We start from the raw sequence: 17,538 nt of genomic DNA, 5'->3' as shown, positions 1-17,538 counted from the left end.
TTCTAATAAATTGATCATTTTTGTGTCAGCTTAACCAGAGATAATTTGATATTTGCATTGCTAATTGACTGTTTTGAAGTTTTTTGATATTGCATTTAGTTTAATTAATATTAATTCTATCCTTAAGTTTCTCCACATGGGACACAAGATATTATTACATAGGTATACTTCACCTACCTGTTAACTGCTTTCATAAAAAACAGAATGTTGTATTGGTCATCCTGCCATCTAGGGGAAGGGGTGGGGAGAAGGAGGGGAAAAATTGGAACAAAAGGTTTGGCAATTGTCAATGCTGCAAAATTACCCATACATATAACTTGTAAATAAAAAGCTATTTAAAAAAACAAACAAACAAAAAAAGGATGTTAAGTGAAATAACATCACAAAGGATGTTAGTTCCATTGGAACAATATTTTAAATGAGACATTGGACAGACTGACACCCAAGTAAATTAAGATTGCTACTGCAAAAGTACTAGCTTAAATAATTTCTTACTATCCTGAGATAACATGAGAAGGGCTAATAATAAGGCTCAAACCTGAGAGTACCAGCACACTCAGCCCATAATAAGAATGCCTATGAACCCTTAATCAAATGATATATTTGCAAAGTGCTTCACATAGTATTTGACCCATAGTAGATGCTTAATAAATGCTTGTTTCCTGCTTTTCCCCTTTCCCTTAAATTTCATTTTAACCAATAGTTTCATCCTCTTTTCCTACTATTTCCTTTTACTGGAGGGGCCAATAGTAGTAATCGAATGGCTTATATATTCCTTTCCTTAATTTTCCTTACTTGAGCGATGAAGTGTACAAAACATAGACAGAAGGAAGAAGGGAGAAAGAAGTTCCAGATGAACCAATAACTAGAATACCAAAAACAGTTTTTTTCTATCAACTGCTTACTACATCAACACATTTCCGTGACCATTCAAGTCCACTCAAAACTGATGTGAGTAGGGGAAAAGCAGCTAGATTACCCCAGACTAGTTATTTCCATCTGGGAAAGCCATTGTCAATCTGAATGAGAATGAGTTTTCTTGATATCTATCTCTTCTTAGTGCTGCCCAGTGGAGGGCGAAGGGGAGGATCTTATAGATCTCACTGGTGGGGATGTCCAACCCCAAGGGCTCTTGTGCTGCGTGGAGACAGTCACTGACTAATGCCTTTCCTCCAACTCATTTTGGCAATGTGATCCCGCTAACATTATGCTCTAAGTAATGCACTAGATATGACCTCCTGATTGGAAATGTCTATTCATCTGAAAACAATGGACAGCCCTCCTAGAAATATACAGGATTTAATCATCCTTGCATAATGTTGTTTTCTATCACATACCATTAACTCAGACTAAACGAACTCCATGTGGGTGATTTGGCTGTTGTGTTCAAGGCCAAGTGCCTTCGAGCTCTGCCCGTGTTTGATATGCCTCCTCTGTATTCCATTGGATCTGCTCCTAACATTCTGTTTGTATTATGGACTGCTTGTTGCTAGCCCTCTGGCAGACCTGCTGGAGAAAAACACACACCCTTTTTGACAGAGCCAGAGTTTCTGTGAGCAGCGAGGAGGAAGGGTCCCCTAAAACTACCGATAAGTAAAATAATAGTAACCATGGGACAACGTGACATCTAACAGTCCAGTTAACAGAGAAGGAAATGTTGAGCATAGTCAGATACATGTTCAGAGGATGATAAATGTAATTCTAGAAGGAACCTCAGAAGCCATCCACCTCAACTCCCTAGTTTTAAAGCTATACTCTTGTTTTTCTGAAACAATTCACTCATATGAATCTTTATTTGACACCATAAGGCAACTGTTGAAAGCCAGAATTAAGTAATTTGGTCTCTTCAATTATTTCTATCCAATTAATCAAACAACTGGTTCATTACATTGAAGTCTTGGTTCCCTGATTGGTCATTTATGACCATACTTAAGTACCAATCCATCGTCTGTCGATTTTTGCCATGTGATCCACATAAGAGAGTAGTTTTTTAATTCAGAAAAAAAAATAGATTCAAATTCTCTTCTGTACCAAAAGGAATTATGTTCAAATAGGAGTAAATAAAGTAAACTTCTTTTTAGAAAAAATTAAAACCCAAAGTAAGGGGTGAGATAATAAGATAACACAAGAGTTCATCTCTAGACCTAAATGAATTAATCTCATAGTACTAATGAAAAAATTTACATATGTAATCATAGGACCAAAATCTGTAATCTTTAATTTTTTTTTTTTTTTTGCCGAGATAATTGGGATTAAGTGGCTTGACAAGGATCACAGAGCTAGGAAGTGTTAATTGTCTGAGACTAGATTTGAACTTGGGTCCTCCCGACTTTAAGTTGGCACTCTATCCACTGTACCATCTAGCTGCCCCTAGAATCTATAATCTTTAAAGAATTCTGGTGAATTAAAGAGACACTAGAAAACAATAAATATGAATGAATTTTCCAAAACGGGGAAATGGTAGATATGGACTGGCAAGGTAAAAAGAAAATTCTGAAATTGATGATTTGTGAAAATTAGAAAAGAAGTGATTACTAAGAGCCAGTATGTATTCACTAAGAACAAACCATGACAAATTAACTTTATTTCCTTTTTTAAAAATAGATTTGCCAGTCTGGTAGATTAGAGGAATAAATAGATACGGTACATATTAATTTTATCAAGGTATTTGACAATTTTTTTTCTATTTTTCTGGATACATGTATTGATGTGAACCAGATGATGATAAAGTGATACAGATTTGAATGTGATTGTGTAACAATATCCTAAGAAAGCTGATGAATGTACTAATACCACTCTCATGGGATATCTCAAGCTTTCTTGATAAATCTTGTTTAAAACTTTTTTATATCAACAATTTGAACAGAGACAAAAAAAAAAGTAAAATTTTTAAAAACTTGTACTTTTCTACCTGGGGCTGCCAAAAGACCCTTAAGGTCAATAGGATAGTTTCTCAGATAGTTGCTATGCCAGAGATGCAACCCTATGCTTGTTACAAAAGGCCATTTGGTCAGACATCTAAGACTATACTTGCTGTTGGTCCTCAGTGACAGGGAGATATCCAGTTTAGCCACAGCATGTGAGAAGTTCAGGAAAAGAAGAATACAGATGCACATGCTACTAATGGCTGCCTGTCCAAGGATGGCATACAAGAAGAGATCTGAAATAAATACCCATATCAGAGAAGTCTTCTAGGAAATCTGACAATGAGACCTGGAAGCTCACCTCAATCTGAGTCACCTTCCAATGGCAAATTGAACTACAAGTCTACAAAAGAGCAACCAACTTTTTTTTAATTATAGCTTTTTATTTACAAGATATATACATGGGTAATTTTTCAGGATTGACAGTTGCAAATCCTTTTGTTCCAACTTTTTCCCTCCTTCCCCCCACCCCCTCCCCCAGATGCCAGGTTGTAGCAACCAACTTTTAATGATATGTGAGGAGTGCTACCTCCTTCAATCTTTAGCCTTCTCCTCTCTCCCACAGTAGCCAGCACTGGACAAATTATCTGTAAACAGCCTCTTTTTTACACTTGTCTAGTTTGCTAACATGAAAAAGAATCAGGATTCAAAAAAAGTTTCACCAAATTTATGGATTGAAACCAATAATTGTTGTTGCTGATGATGATTATTTTTCAGTCAGGTCCAATTCTTTGTGACCTCATTTGGAGTTTTCTTGGCAAAGATACTGGTTTGCCATTTCCTTTTCCAGCATTTTACAGATGAGGAAACTGAGGCACAGAGGGTTAAGTTATTTGCCTAGGGTCACACAAGTGTCTGCTGCCACATTTGAACTCAAATAGATGAGTTGCTTGACTCCAGGCAAAGAGAGGTATTTAGTGTCTTTAAAAAAAAAAAAAAAAAAAAAAAAAAAAAAAAAAACCTATTGTATAAATAAAGGAGCTAGCATTATGTCTTAAGAAAGACCTGTGGGTTTTGGCTGACTACAAAGTCCAAAAGAGGCAACCACCGATGGGGTTGTTATTTTTAACCAGCTAATGTACTGTAATGTAACGTAACCAGCTAACTAGAGTTTTGCACATGCCCAAATCACTTAACAGGGAGACAAACCGGTTCCTAATACATAGGTGGCCATAGCTTCTTTCCATTTGCTACGAAGCTGGAACAAGCTGCATCTATAAAAAGAGCAGACTCAGATAGTCTTGTTTTTTTCTCACTGGATCTACAAAAGGTGAAGGTTAAGTTCACCCACAGGGTTGGCTTTATGAATTAACCAATTAACTAGAAAAGTTACCCTTTATTGCTCCCCACTACCCTCCACCTTTTATTTTTAACCTGTGGTTCTGATAGATTTGTTTTGTTTTGGTCTGCTTCATAAATCCTTTTCAGTTTGAAACTGCAAGCATTGGACTCCCCACTGGTCTCGGATTTAAGCCATGGTGACCTTGGAGCCAGGATTCCAGACCAGATGTACAGCCAAATCACCCAGCAGGGGGGCCCCAAGAATTTGCCAGGGTATACGGACTCAAACCCAAAGAGAACTTTGGACTCAGGGAGTGGTGGAACTATGCAAAAATGAATTGAGCTACTAGTGAACCTAGTCCCCTTCCCTGCCCAGAGTATGAGATGGTACAGAGGGGATTATGTTCCCGGGTAATTGAGGAAATGTTACTATGCTTATTCTTGCCATAAAAGCTCATCTTACTCTTAAATGACAAGATGGACCTGAGATGCAGGAGGACCCCTAAAATTAAAACAATACCATTATTGAGAGTTGAAGCCAATGGCAGGATGCCCAAACACCTCAGATTTCTGCAAGGGTTTTTCACCTCTCCTCCAATGCAAAATGACTTATAATGCTCCTCACTTGGGGAGTCTAGCATTATGTGGCCTCTTTCAGTGATATGATTTGAAACTTTAGGACTGTAACAAATACTTCTGAAAAATTCTTTGCACTTATATTTGATTGTATTATAAAGAGACTTACAAGGCAATATGTGTGTTTTCTTGGGGAGTATTTGATTCTTTCAGAAAAAGAAAAAAAAAAAGAATCAAAACTCTGTAATTCTGATTCTGCCTAAATTATTTGCCATTACTTTCCCAGTGTTCTTAAACATTCACAGAAATAATGGACTTCCATTATCAAATTAATCTATAGCACGTGGGCAACTTCTGAAAGTTTTCTGATTTACCTGGCTCGTTCTTGGATTTAAATACCAATTTTATGGAACTTTCAAGAGATAAAAAACACTTTGTGAAAGCAAAACATTTCAGTAATCCACTACTTTGATTTAAGGCATGATTTCTTTGGGCCTTTCCAGCCTCAAGAGCCTGACTATGCAGGACTGCTCAAATGTCAGCTAAAGTTGTGACTTCCCTTAAGAACAACTTGATTTTATTCAACAAGGATTTACCATCTACCATGTGTATAACGTTCTAATGGTACTTTGGTACCTACATAGGTACTAAATATAAGACCTGATTGCTGCCCACAGGGAGTTTACAATAGAGTTAGAAAAAACAAGAAAAATAAATTCTACAAGTAAGGAATAATATAAAAGTTATATAATATTAAAACTATATAGATTGAATATGGAGTAAAGGGTTAATGAGGTAGAGGTAGTTGTGGATGAAGGAAGTTAGTCTGGGATAATCCTTTGAATAAAGCTAAAAGCTTCAGAACCCAAAGGACACAGAGCTAACAAAATTTAATCCCATAAATCATGAGTTGCAACCTAATCTATCAATATATCTGAAACAGAAAAGGTTTTGATTTTCTATGAGGTAGCCTGTCTTAAAAGACCCCATTTAAAAACACATTCCATTTAATAGGACCTAAATAGGTACAATAGTCTGCATAAGATAAAATATCATATTGTGTTTTGAAGGGATGATAAGAACCTAAATGAAATAAATGGAGGGATTAGGAGAGAAAGAGAGAAGAATATGGCAGATTTACAAAGAGTGTGATCAGAACCCAGGGAACCTACCATGAACCAAGCTGCCCACACTTGTAAGTATGGATCTAGATTGGAAGAAGGCATTGGAGTCTTTAGTGATCCTTGAAGAAAGTTAAACCTAATCCTCAGAGTTCAAATTACCTTCAAGTAGCCTGATCTATTCCAGGCACTGTTAAGGGCATTCTCCTTCCCTTCCTCACTATTAGTCATAAATAACACACACACACACACACACACACACACACACCTTGTTGTAAGCTTTATATAGTCTATATCTATATCTCGTTATGTAATGAGGCAGTATAAATTTAGTTTTAATATAAAAGAAAGATTGCTAGATTAAGAGTGAGAGACCTGGGTTCAAATCTTGGCTCTGCCATTTACTACTTGAAAGACCTTGGATCCATCCCTTCCTCTCTCCGGCCCCACTTCATCATCTATAAAATAAAAGGGTTGGACAAAATGACAGCTAGCTCCAAATCCAAATTGCTTTGATCCCATGCTTAGCTTACCCCTCAGAAATTGAGAGAGCAGGGCCTATTTTGCTCCACAAAAATATTCACCTCTATACTAGATGCTGTACTTCTTTATGTGTTTGGGAAGAGAGGGAGGTGGTGAGAGAGAAGGAAGTTTCCCTCCACCAGTAGACACTGCTGGAAAATACCATTCTCATTAACCAGCCAGGGAGCGGTGATGTTTGCTTCAGCTTTCATACAAAGATTTTACTAACAGATATCCAGTCTCTACCTGAAGGAATTACTGTAAATGGTGGATTTACCTTCACCTTAGTGAGTCATCTCTGAGATGAAACAAGAAGCTAACTAAAAATGGTTGCCAAACTGTAGTCCAAAGGAGGGATGTCTGTGAAATCCAGAGGGTACTATCTTAAAGTGTAGACAAAGCATTGAGAAACATGTGGCCAGACTTTTAATGGAGAGATTTTTCTCTGAAGATTGTCAAATATTGTTGTTATTATTAAACATGATTGTTATCATGTCCAACTCAAGTAACCCCACTTGGGATTTTCTTGGCAAAGATACTGGAGTGGTTTGCCATTTCCTTCTCCAGCTAATTTTACAGATGAGGAAACTGAGATAAGCAGGATTAAGTGACTTGCCCAGAATCACACAACTAGGAAGTATTTGAAGCCAGATTTGAACTCATGAAATGAATCTTCCAGACTCCAGACTGGGTGTTCTAACCATTGTGTTACCTAGCTATAGAATGTTTTGGTGTATTAATTGCCTATTAGAATTTTTTTTTTGGTAGAAAGCTGAAAAAAATATTATTATCTTAAAAATAAGGGAGGTACGAAATCCTTTCTTTCTTGAGCAGCCCTTCCTACATCTAAAGGAGTTTTTATGCTTTTAAAAAGACAAAGGAATTCAAACTCAAATGAAATGTCACAAAATTAAACATTCTGGAAAGTATCTCCATATATCCTACATCATATACTAACACATACACACACTCCTACAAATATCAGGTGCAGATTTCTAAGCTGTCTATGAAAACTGGCTGGGGAAAGAGGGAGATGGAGAAGAAAGAAAGAAAGCAATCTGAGAGAAAAATCTTACTTGTTTTAGTAAAATATAAATGATTATTTTCTTTGGGCCAAAATCTATGGAACATCATGTTGGAAACTAGATATCCCATTTTGGGAAGAATATTGATAAGATACAAAACATTCAGAATAGGATGATGGTTAGGAAGATGAAGGGCTTCAAGTCCATACCAGTTATTGTTCATCCTTTGTTCTCAAAAAGGACCAAAGGAATCCCTGGTATCATGAGGGTGATGTCTTCACTAGCAAGTGAATTGGATTTAAGTTAAGCAGAATTGTACAAAGTCATCAGCCTCTGTTTTCAGAAAAACTAGTAAAGACTTATGTGAACTGATGCTGAGTGAGGTGAGCAGAATCAAGAGAACATTGTACACTGTGATAGCAAGATTATGCAATGATCAACTATGACGGACTTGGCTCTTTTCAACAATGAGGTGATTCAAGGCAATTCCAATAGATAGGATGGAAAGGTCATCTGCATCCAGAGAGAGAAGTATGGAAACTGCATATGAATCAAAGCATAATATTTTCACCTTTTTTTGCTTGTTTTTCTTTTTCTTGTGGTTTTTTTTTCCCCTTTGATATGATTTCTGTTGTACAGCATGACAAATATGGAAATTTGGAGCACAAGGTTTTGAAGAGGTGAATATTGAAAGTTATCTTTGCATGTATTTGGAAAAAAAATACTATTGGAAAAAAAATTTTTAAAAAGTCATCAGCCTTTCTTCTCCAGATTCATCAGTCTAGTGACAAGGCAAAGATCAAGACAACTGGCAATGGCCCAGAGTAGATGAAGGAATCAGATGAAGAAACTGAGGATGTTTAGTCTAGAAAAGAGAAGACTTGTTGGGGAGGGAGGGTGGACAAAATAGTTATGTTCAAGTAGTCAAAGAGCTATAATATGGAAGAAGGAGCAGACCAGAAGCAGTAGAAGGAAGTTGTAAAAGGGCAAATAGATGATGTAAGGAAAATCTTTCTAATTATTGGAGTTATTTAAAGTAGGATAAGTTGCATTTGGAAACAGTGGGGTTGCCTTTATTGAAGATTTTCAAGCAAAGTTTCAAACAACTGGACAACATGTTGTAAAAAGAATTATTTTCAGATATGAATTGGATAAGAAATGCCAGTGAGTTCCCTTTCAACATTGCAGTTTTGTTATCATTAGTGTAGTGAAGAGAAAAATTAGTAGTAAAGAGATACATTAGGGCAGCTAAATGGCTTGATGGCTAGAGTACTTGGCCTGAAGTCAGGGAAACCTGGGTTCAAATTCAACCTTAGAAAGTAATGGTATAACTCTGAGCAAGTCACTTGATATCTGTCTGCCTTAGTTTCTCTAACTATAGCATGGGGAGAGCAATAGTACCTACCTCCAAGGGTTGTTGGGGGAGGATAAAATAAAATAATATTTGTAAAGTACTTTGCAAACCTTAATGCATTACCTACTTGTGTGTGTACTAGGTATTATTGTTATCTAGAAAAAAATTTTAAGTTGCATAAATATCATTTTACATCACCTTTATTGATAAATATATCTCTATGCTTCTATCCATTGAGCCATCCCGTATAATAAAGATTTTAAAAAGAAAAGGGAAAAACAGTGCAGAAAAATCACAAAATCACATTAACCAAGTCTGACAGTATACATTATGTTCCATACCTACACTCCTATCTCTGAAAAGAAGGGACAGGGATTCATTTTCTTAGTTTTTCTTTAGATCCATACCTGATCATTATAATTATATAGTACTAAGATTTGAGAGGGAAGAGGTGTTATTATACTTTCCATTTATATTGTTGGAATTATTATTTATACTCTTTTCCTGACTCTGCTTACTTTACTTTGCATCAGTTCAAATAAATCTTTGTTTCTTTGTATCTTCATATTCATTGCTTCAGCAATATTTGGATTTTTAATAATTACATGCAACGCAAAGCTCTAGTGTGTTATTATCAGCTTGCATCTTTCTGAGGTTAATCTCAAAGTTGTGACTAAAATTTCCAGGGATAAATTCCATAGACCAACAAGGATAAGGGAAAGATAGGACTTTCAGAGCAATTGCCAAGCAACAAGAACTTTCCCATTAACCCTTAAGGAAAGACTGACTTGGGCTTTCTAACCAGCTATCTCTCCCACAAAATGGAACATAGCTACATTGGGATACCAATGGTCACCAAAGTAAGAGATCAGAGGCTAAGATATTTGTTCTCTTTTCTACTCAGTCTTATCAGGGAAAGCACTACATTCAGTTCCTCTGACATTGAAAGGATTAACTGCTGAAACCAAAGTTAAACCCTCTATTAATCTACTGGACAAACATAATACCAATAAGAGCCCTGAAGGCTTACCCAGGCTACATTATTCAATTGTTCTCTGCTGTCATTTCCTTTAAGCCGAATTAAAGAAGAATAACGATTGTTGTATCTTTAAGAGATAAGAGTTTATTAGCCTCAGAAGGCAGATTTAGGATCAATGAGCAGAACTTTGGGGAAGACAGACAGACATACTTACTATAAGGAATAACTTGGTTATTATTCACTTCAATGAGCTAAGAAAGCAAAACATAGGGAATGGAGGTACAATAAACAGGGAGAATCACAGAAATATGTCACAGCCCAAAGTTCACCTTTCTCCTTCTTCTATTTGGGATTAAGCTGATCTGCTAAAGGCTAAATCAATATATCCAGCATCCTGGATTCTTCCTGTTAGAGAAAGCAAGGTCTGGCAAAAATGATAGCCAAGCACAGGACTAGACTATCCTTAATAATAAAAAGGAACAAGTCTTTACTAAGCACCTACTATGTGCCAGGCACTATGCTCAGTTGATCTGCACAACAACCCTATGAAATAGTTATTACTATTATCCCTATTTTACAGATGAGGAAACTGAGGCAGAGAGTAGTTAAATGATTTGCACAGTGTCATCCAGCTAGCAATTGAACAGGGTAGGATTTGCATTAGGTTTTAAGCTCCTTGGGTACAGAAAGTGGGTTTTTCCCCCTTATTTGTATCCTCAGTGCTTGTCATAGTTCCTGGCATACAGTAGGAATTTAATAAATGTTTATTGAATGGAATGGAATGGAATTTAATTCAGGTCTTCTTGATAGCAACTGCTGCTCTCTACCCACTATGCTCCCCAAAATGTCCTCTCTATAATATCCCCAACAAGTGATCATTGATTCAGCTGCTGCTTGAAGATCTGCTACCTTCTGAGATAGATAGTTCAATCTTTGGACAGTTATTTTTGTGTATAACTCAAATAATCAGGAAGATTTTTTCTGACAGAGAGCCTAAATTTTTCTTATTACAACATCTATCCATTTCTCCTATTTCAGTCCTCTGGGGTCATACAGAACCAATCTAATGCTTCTTCTGTGTCACAGTCTTTGGAACCCTTGAAGATAAGTGTCTTGTTTACCTCGATGTCTTCTCTTTTTCAGAGTAAACATCCCTGTTTCCTTCAATGAATCTTCATATGGGATGAATTCAAGAGCCTGAGCTATTGTGTTTGTCCTTTTCTGGGAAGTTCTCTAGTTTATTAGTCTTCCCCAAAAGTCATTTAGGGACTGAACACAATACTCCAGATATGGTGAGTATGACCTCATTTGGGGTTTTCTTGACAGAGATACTGGAATTGTTTGCCATTTCCTTCTCCAGCTCATTTCAGATGAGGAAACTGAAGTCAACAAGGTTAAGTGACTTGCCCAGGATCACGCAGCAAGTAAATGTCTGAATGTTTGAACTCAGGAAAATTGGTTCTTGACTCCAAGACCAGCACTTTATTCACTGTATCCCACCTCCTGATTCCTTAATCCCAAACATTACCCCTCTCTTAATCCAACCCAAAATCATAATGAGAGATATCTTGACTAGTAGGGTACACTGTTTACTGGTATTTTTTAGTCAAAATGCCCATTTCTCTTTCCCCTACAAATTACTGTCTATAATCTTTTAGCTCCTGCTTTCTGTGTTAAGCAGCATCTTGGGTGCACAGGTGGTGAAGTAAATAGAGTACTAGGAAGATTTGAGTTCAAATCCAGCCTCAGACACTTATTAGTTGTAGGCAAGCCATTTAATTTCTTCCTGCTTCAGTTTCTCCAAACATAAAATGGGAGGGATAACATCTCCTACCTCTCAGAGTTGTTCTGATAATCAAATGATGTAATATTTGTAAAGTACTTTGCACAATGCCTGCCACATAGTAGGTACTATATAAATGTTTATCTTCCTTCCTATACTTGCAAAATTGATATTTGAAAAAAATGAGGATTTGTTGTTTGGCTCAACTGAGATAATATATATAAACAAGGCTCTGGACTTACTCTCCCAGAGCAAGTTTGACTTATTTCTCCTCTTCAAGGTTCTAGGATATACTTGAAGAGTTGGAGAAATCTTTCTCTTATATCATTGATTCTAATGCCCTCATTCTAGTACGTTCCCTCCCCTTCTCCACTCCACTCTTAAGTTTAGTCACCAACTATTACCACCCTAGTTTCATTTAACTAATTGACATCAATTATCTTTCTTAAAAGACTATTTATTGTGATCAGCTGTGAAGCTATCATAGAATATAAATATAAGTGATTTGTCTTTCCTTTTCCATCTCATTTTACAGATGAGGAAACTGAGGCAAACAGAGTGTCTGAGGCTGAATTTGAACTCACAAATATGAATTTTCCTGATTCTAAGCATTGTGCCAGCTAATAATAATAATAGCTCAAATTTATATAGTATTTTAAGATTTGCCTGTGGTCACACTATCCCCTCTATCACTTTGGTCTTTAAGAAGAATGGGCTCAGATTTAATATGGCATTTATCCACTAAGTTCGGTTCCAAATGCAACATGGCCAGTGGGTGTATGAATCCACATTTTTCTGGGCTTTCTTTCTTACCATCTGGCTACCAGCAAATTCCAACTTGGAACCCAGTTCTCAGACTTCTGGGGACTCATTTGCCTGACCTTTTAAAATACACAAGTTCATAGCCATCTTCAATCTCCTTCACTTAAAAGCAGGAAAGAATAGACACAACACAGACAGAAGCAATATGTCCAAGAACTCTCGGCTTCATACCAACTCCAAATGAGAAAAGGCCTTGAAACTCTTCCTGTCCTGAAAGGCCACAGCAGCTCATCCTCATTTTCCAACTATGGCCAGGCCATTATTCATTATCTGAGCATGTGCCACAGTCTATGTGAGGAGAGTATTATCCCAGCACTCTCAAGTAGGCTTATGAGGACTGGACTCATGGACCAGTGTCCTCAGCCACCCATATTAAGGCTTTACAAAGGATTTTGAAAGCCTTAAAATACTATCTAAATCCCCAACTATTATTATTATTATTATTATTGTTACTAGTTCTGGGTAGCTAGGTAGTACAATGCTTAGAATCAGGAAAATTCATATTTGTGAGTTCAAATTTAGCCTCAGACACTCTGCCTTTAGTTTCCTCATTTGTAAAATGAGCTGGAGAAGAAAAGGCAAATCATTTCAGTATTATTGCCATATAAACCCCAATGGGGTCACAAAGAGTCAGACACCACTGAAAATAAACACCGAACAACAGCGAAAATACCATCTGAGGTCCCTACTAAGAATCAGTGATCTCAGTCTGTTGACTGGGTTTTTATCATCTTCCTGTCTCCTGCTAATGACTCTGGACCAGCTTTGATTGATTCTTGCTTAATTAACACTTTTTAACCTTCTTACTCTGAAAACAGGAATCTCTTCTAAATTTTTCCTATTATTTCTAGAACCGCTAAAAAGACAGAGAAACTTTATGACTAAGCAACATTTTTTCATTTCCAAATCACATATGTGAAAGACCACATTGCTTTGTACTTAGGAATTAATGTGTGTGAATAACAAAGAAAGCCAAAACAACTTTGTTATCATGAATTACCAATATTAAATTATCATGTAAGCCAGTATTTTAAGATTTTTCTTTCCAGGGTTGCTGTTGTTGGTGTTGTCAGTGTTGTTCTTCTTCTTCTTTTCTTCTTCTTCTTCTTTCCTCTTCTTTCTCCTTTTCCTTTTTGTTCTTGTTCTTTTCCTTCTCCTTCTCCTCCTCCTTCTTCTCCTTTTTCTTCTTCTTTGAAAACCCTATATTGACATTTTTATCGATGGGTGGTCTTTCATGTTTTTTTAAAGGTAGAAAAATGAGCCTGTTAATCAGAGTTTCTCTTTGTTTGGGATATAACAGATAACTAAAACAATATGCAGAGGTCTAATCCATCTGAGGAAAGTAAATCTTGGACAAACCCATCAAGCCCTCTAGACTTCTCCCTTCCCCATTAACCACAGAATGTTAGGAAAATGTATTTCAGTTCACTCCATATTCTCTGTTATCTTTTTCTCAGCATAAAAAAATAGCTAGAAGCAGAAAAATGAGTCCAACCCTGGAGAGTCCTTTAAAAACAAAATTCTTTCCAGAGGAATTTTTTTTTCCATATGAAATCAGAATATAGGAAAGAGGCCAAATTCTTTTGGAGATAGGAAGAAGTGAGGCATCTGGATCTGAGTGAGATCCATATTTAAGAATCTGCCCTGGGCAATATAAGTTATTTCTCTGAAATCTGGATGTGTTTAAATTATTAGAGGACTCTGGGTAATTACATGGGAGTGGGAGGAAGTACTCATTGTATTCCTAGTACCTACAGTAGTGACCAATGAGAAAGAGACAAATCTGAGAGGTTGGTAATTAATCTTTATTGGGGATTAGCCAAGAACAGTTAAAAAGGAGTTGAAGCATTCTGAAACCAGAGAGGAAGAGTTTCCCCAAGACCACAGATCTGATCAATCAAGATTCAAACCTAGATTTGTCCTTTCCACTATCAAGAATCCTAAACAAGAGTGAATTACTCTTTCTTTTTTATAAAGTTCAATCCTTAGAGTTATAAAATTAACTTGTCCAGATCTCAATTTCTGATAAGTTGTTTCATTGAAGGAACAAAAAGGAGGAACATAATTAAAGTACCTTGGCCCTACTCTCTCACTCCCATCCCCCTCACTCTATATGTTCCTTCTACCCCTTCCATTGTGCCCTCTAGAGTTCCATTCCATAATAAACAATCTCTCCTTTATCCTAGACTTTTCCCCCCACCTTTCTCCTTCCATCTACTAGGATTCACTGAGACCTGGTTCTCCTTTGACAACACATCTCCAGTTTTCTTCTCTAATAATGGATGTATTTTCTCTCATCCCATTTACACCAGTTCTAAAATGAAAATAGAATATTCCTTTCTCCACATTGCCTTTTCCAAACTTTCCCTTTAATTCTATCAATAAACTTTTCACTTTTGAAATTTACTTAATTATCTGTCAATAAAAAGTTATTATAATTTAAAAAAAAAGAAATTTACTCAATTAGTGTCTATATACCTAGACACCCATTCATTCAAGAATGTAAAATAATTCTGTGTTCATCAGTGAAGTTTTCGCTTTCTAGAAATGTACAGTACCTGAGAAATCATCCATTCCAATTCATACCTAAAGCAAAATTCCTCTCTACAAGTTCCAGCTCGGATCTGAAGACTTCCAAGACTCATTCCACTTTTTGAAGAGCTCACATTTTTAAAATAGTATTTTTTCCAATTACATGTAAAGATAGCTTTCAACATTCTTTTAAGAAAGACTTGGAATTCCAAATTTTTCTCCCTTCAATTTCCCCTCCCCACAATGGCAAACCACTAAGCAGTCATATAAATTACATATGTGCAATTATAGAAATAATATTTCCACATTGGTTATGTTGTGAAGGAGGAAACAGAAAAGGGAAAAGCCATACACACACACACAAAGTGAAAATGTTTCAATCTGCATGTAGACTACATAGTCCTTTGGATGTGGGTATTTTCTTTTATGAGTCTTTGGGGATTATCTTCAATCCTTGTACTGCTAGGGAGAACTAGGTCTACCATAACTGATCATCATCCATTGTTGTTACTGTGTGCAATGTTCTCCCAGTTCTACTCACTTCCTCAGTATCAATTCATGTAATTTTTCCAGGCTTTTTTCAAATCAACCTGCTCATCATTTCTTATATCACAACTATATTCCATTGCATTTATATACATCACAGTTTCTTCAGCTGTTCCCCAATTTCCACTTCTTTGCCACCAACATAAAGAGCTGCTATAAATATATATATATATATATATATATATATATATATATAAAAGAAATTTACTCAATCAAAACTTTCAACCAATTTAATAGTATACTAATTCCCTTGTCATTCTTCTTCCTTTTCTTAGAAGTTCAGTACTTGGCTTGCCATTTTCCTCTCTTCCCCAACTTTTACCCTTATATTGTTGTTGTTATTTAGTTATTTTGGTCCCATCTGACCCTTTGTGACCCTATTTGGGATACTGAAATAGTTTGCCATTTCCTTCTCCAGCTCATTTTAGAGATGAAATGGAGGCAAGTAGGAACCTAGTTAATATGTTTCTAAGACTGGATTTGAACTCAGGTGTTCTTGATTTTAATCTCAGTACTCTATCCACTATGTCCCCAGCTGCTCCGCCCTTATGTAAGAGAAGGTTAATATCCATTTCAGCGTTCCCTCAAACCCCCTAACTTTTCCTCAGCCTCCTTAAATGCCATGACCTATCCCTTTATTCCATCTCAGCCACACAGGAATAGAATAGTTGCATACTAGATATAACTGTTACCCAAATTTATCCCTTTCCCTTAATTATTCCATCTCCTTATGCTTTATTCCCTCTAAATCTTTATTCTCTCCTTCACTATTACCAAGAACTTCAATCTCTCCACCCCTCAGTACTTTCTCAGACCATAACTTTTGCTCTGACTTCATTTTTCCATGTCTCCTACTTCAGCCCAAGAGTCAGGCTACTGTCCTTCACTTTTAAATCTTTTCTCTCTTTGTTATATATCATTTCACACTCCTCTCTCTTTTCTTCTCTCTGTCTCTTTCTCTCCCTCTCTTCCCCCTCCTCTCTCCCTCCCTTTCTCCTTTTGTTTCTCTCCCTCCCTCCTTCTTTCTTTCTCTTCCTCTCTCCCTCTTTCTCTCTTCCTCCCTCCTTCCCCCCCCCCCCCCCCCAGCTCTTCTGGGTTTAATTACATCTCTATGCAGATGAATCTGATATATCCAGCCCAAAACCTCCCCCACCCCCAGTTCATTTTATCAATTGCCACTTAGACATTTCAAACTGGATATTCCAAAGAAATCTTAGGCCCAAAGTATGCAGAATTGACCATTTTCCCCCTTAAACCACTCCTCTTCCAAACTTCCCAATTTGTCAAAAGCACCAGCATCTTTCCAAATCCCCAAGAGTCTTCACTCTCCTTACTCCATGTCTCATCAGTTGCCAGTATTGCCATTCCTATCTTTATGATATTTATTATATTTCAATATATAATTTCTGTCCTCCCCATACACAGTCACCACCCTAATTCAGGCCTTCATCATCTCTCTAAATTATTGCAACAGTCTCTTAATTGGTTTCTGTCCTCAAATCTCTCCCCATCCCAGTGCATTTTTCACATTGATGCCAAAGTAATTTTCCATAAACACAGTTCTGATCACATCACTTTTAAACTTAACTCTAGTAGCTTCTTATTACCTCTAGAATAAAATATAAATTAAAATGTAAAGCTTTTAAAGTCCCATATAATCTGGTCCCAAGAGATCTTTCCTGACTCATTGGAGAACACCACCCCTCTCCCACATGCTGTGATCCAGCCAAACTCATATCCCCTCAGTTCCATAAGCAGGACATTCAGTCCCTCATCTCTGTTCCTGGAATATTCTCTTTTCTTGCCTTTGCTTGGTAGAGTTCTTCCCTTAATATGCAACTCAAGCAATTTTTCTGAAATCTTTGTTGGTCCTCCAAAATTTACCCTCCCTCTAAAATTACCTTGGATTTAGTTTTTTGCACATACTTATATTTATTTGTTCTATATTGTCTGTACATATATTTACATATGTACTTGCTATCTCACCCTTGAAATGTAAGTTCTTTGAAAATAGACATATTATACTCATTGTATAGATGAAGTAACTGAATCACAGGGAAGTTAAATAATTTA

Source organism: Sarcophilus harrisii, chromosome 4 (genome assembly GCF_902635505.1).
Source record: "Sarcophilus harrisii chromosome 4, mSarHar1.11, whole genome shotgun sequence".
In the NCBI taxonomy this organism is placed as follows: Eukaryota; Metazoa; Chordata; class Mammalia; order Dasyuromorphia; family Dasyuridae; genus Sarcophilus; species Sarcophilus harrisii.
Note: the sequence above shows the minus strand (reverse complement) of the source record.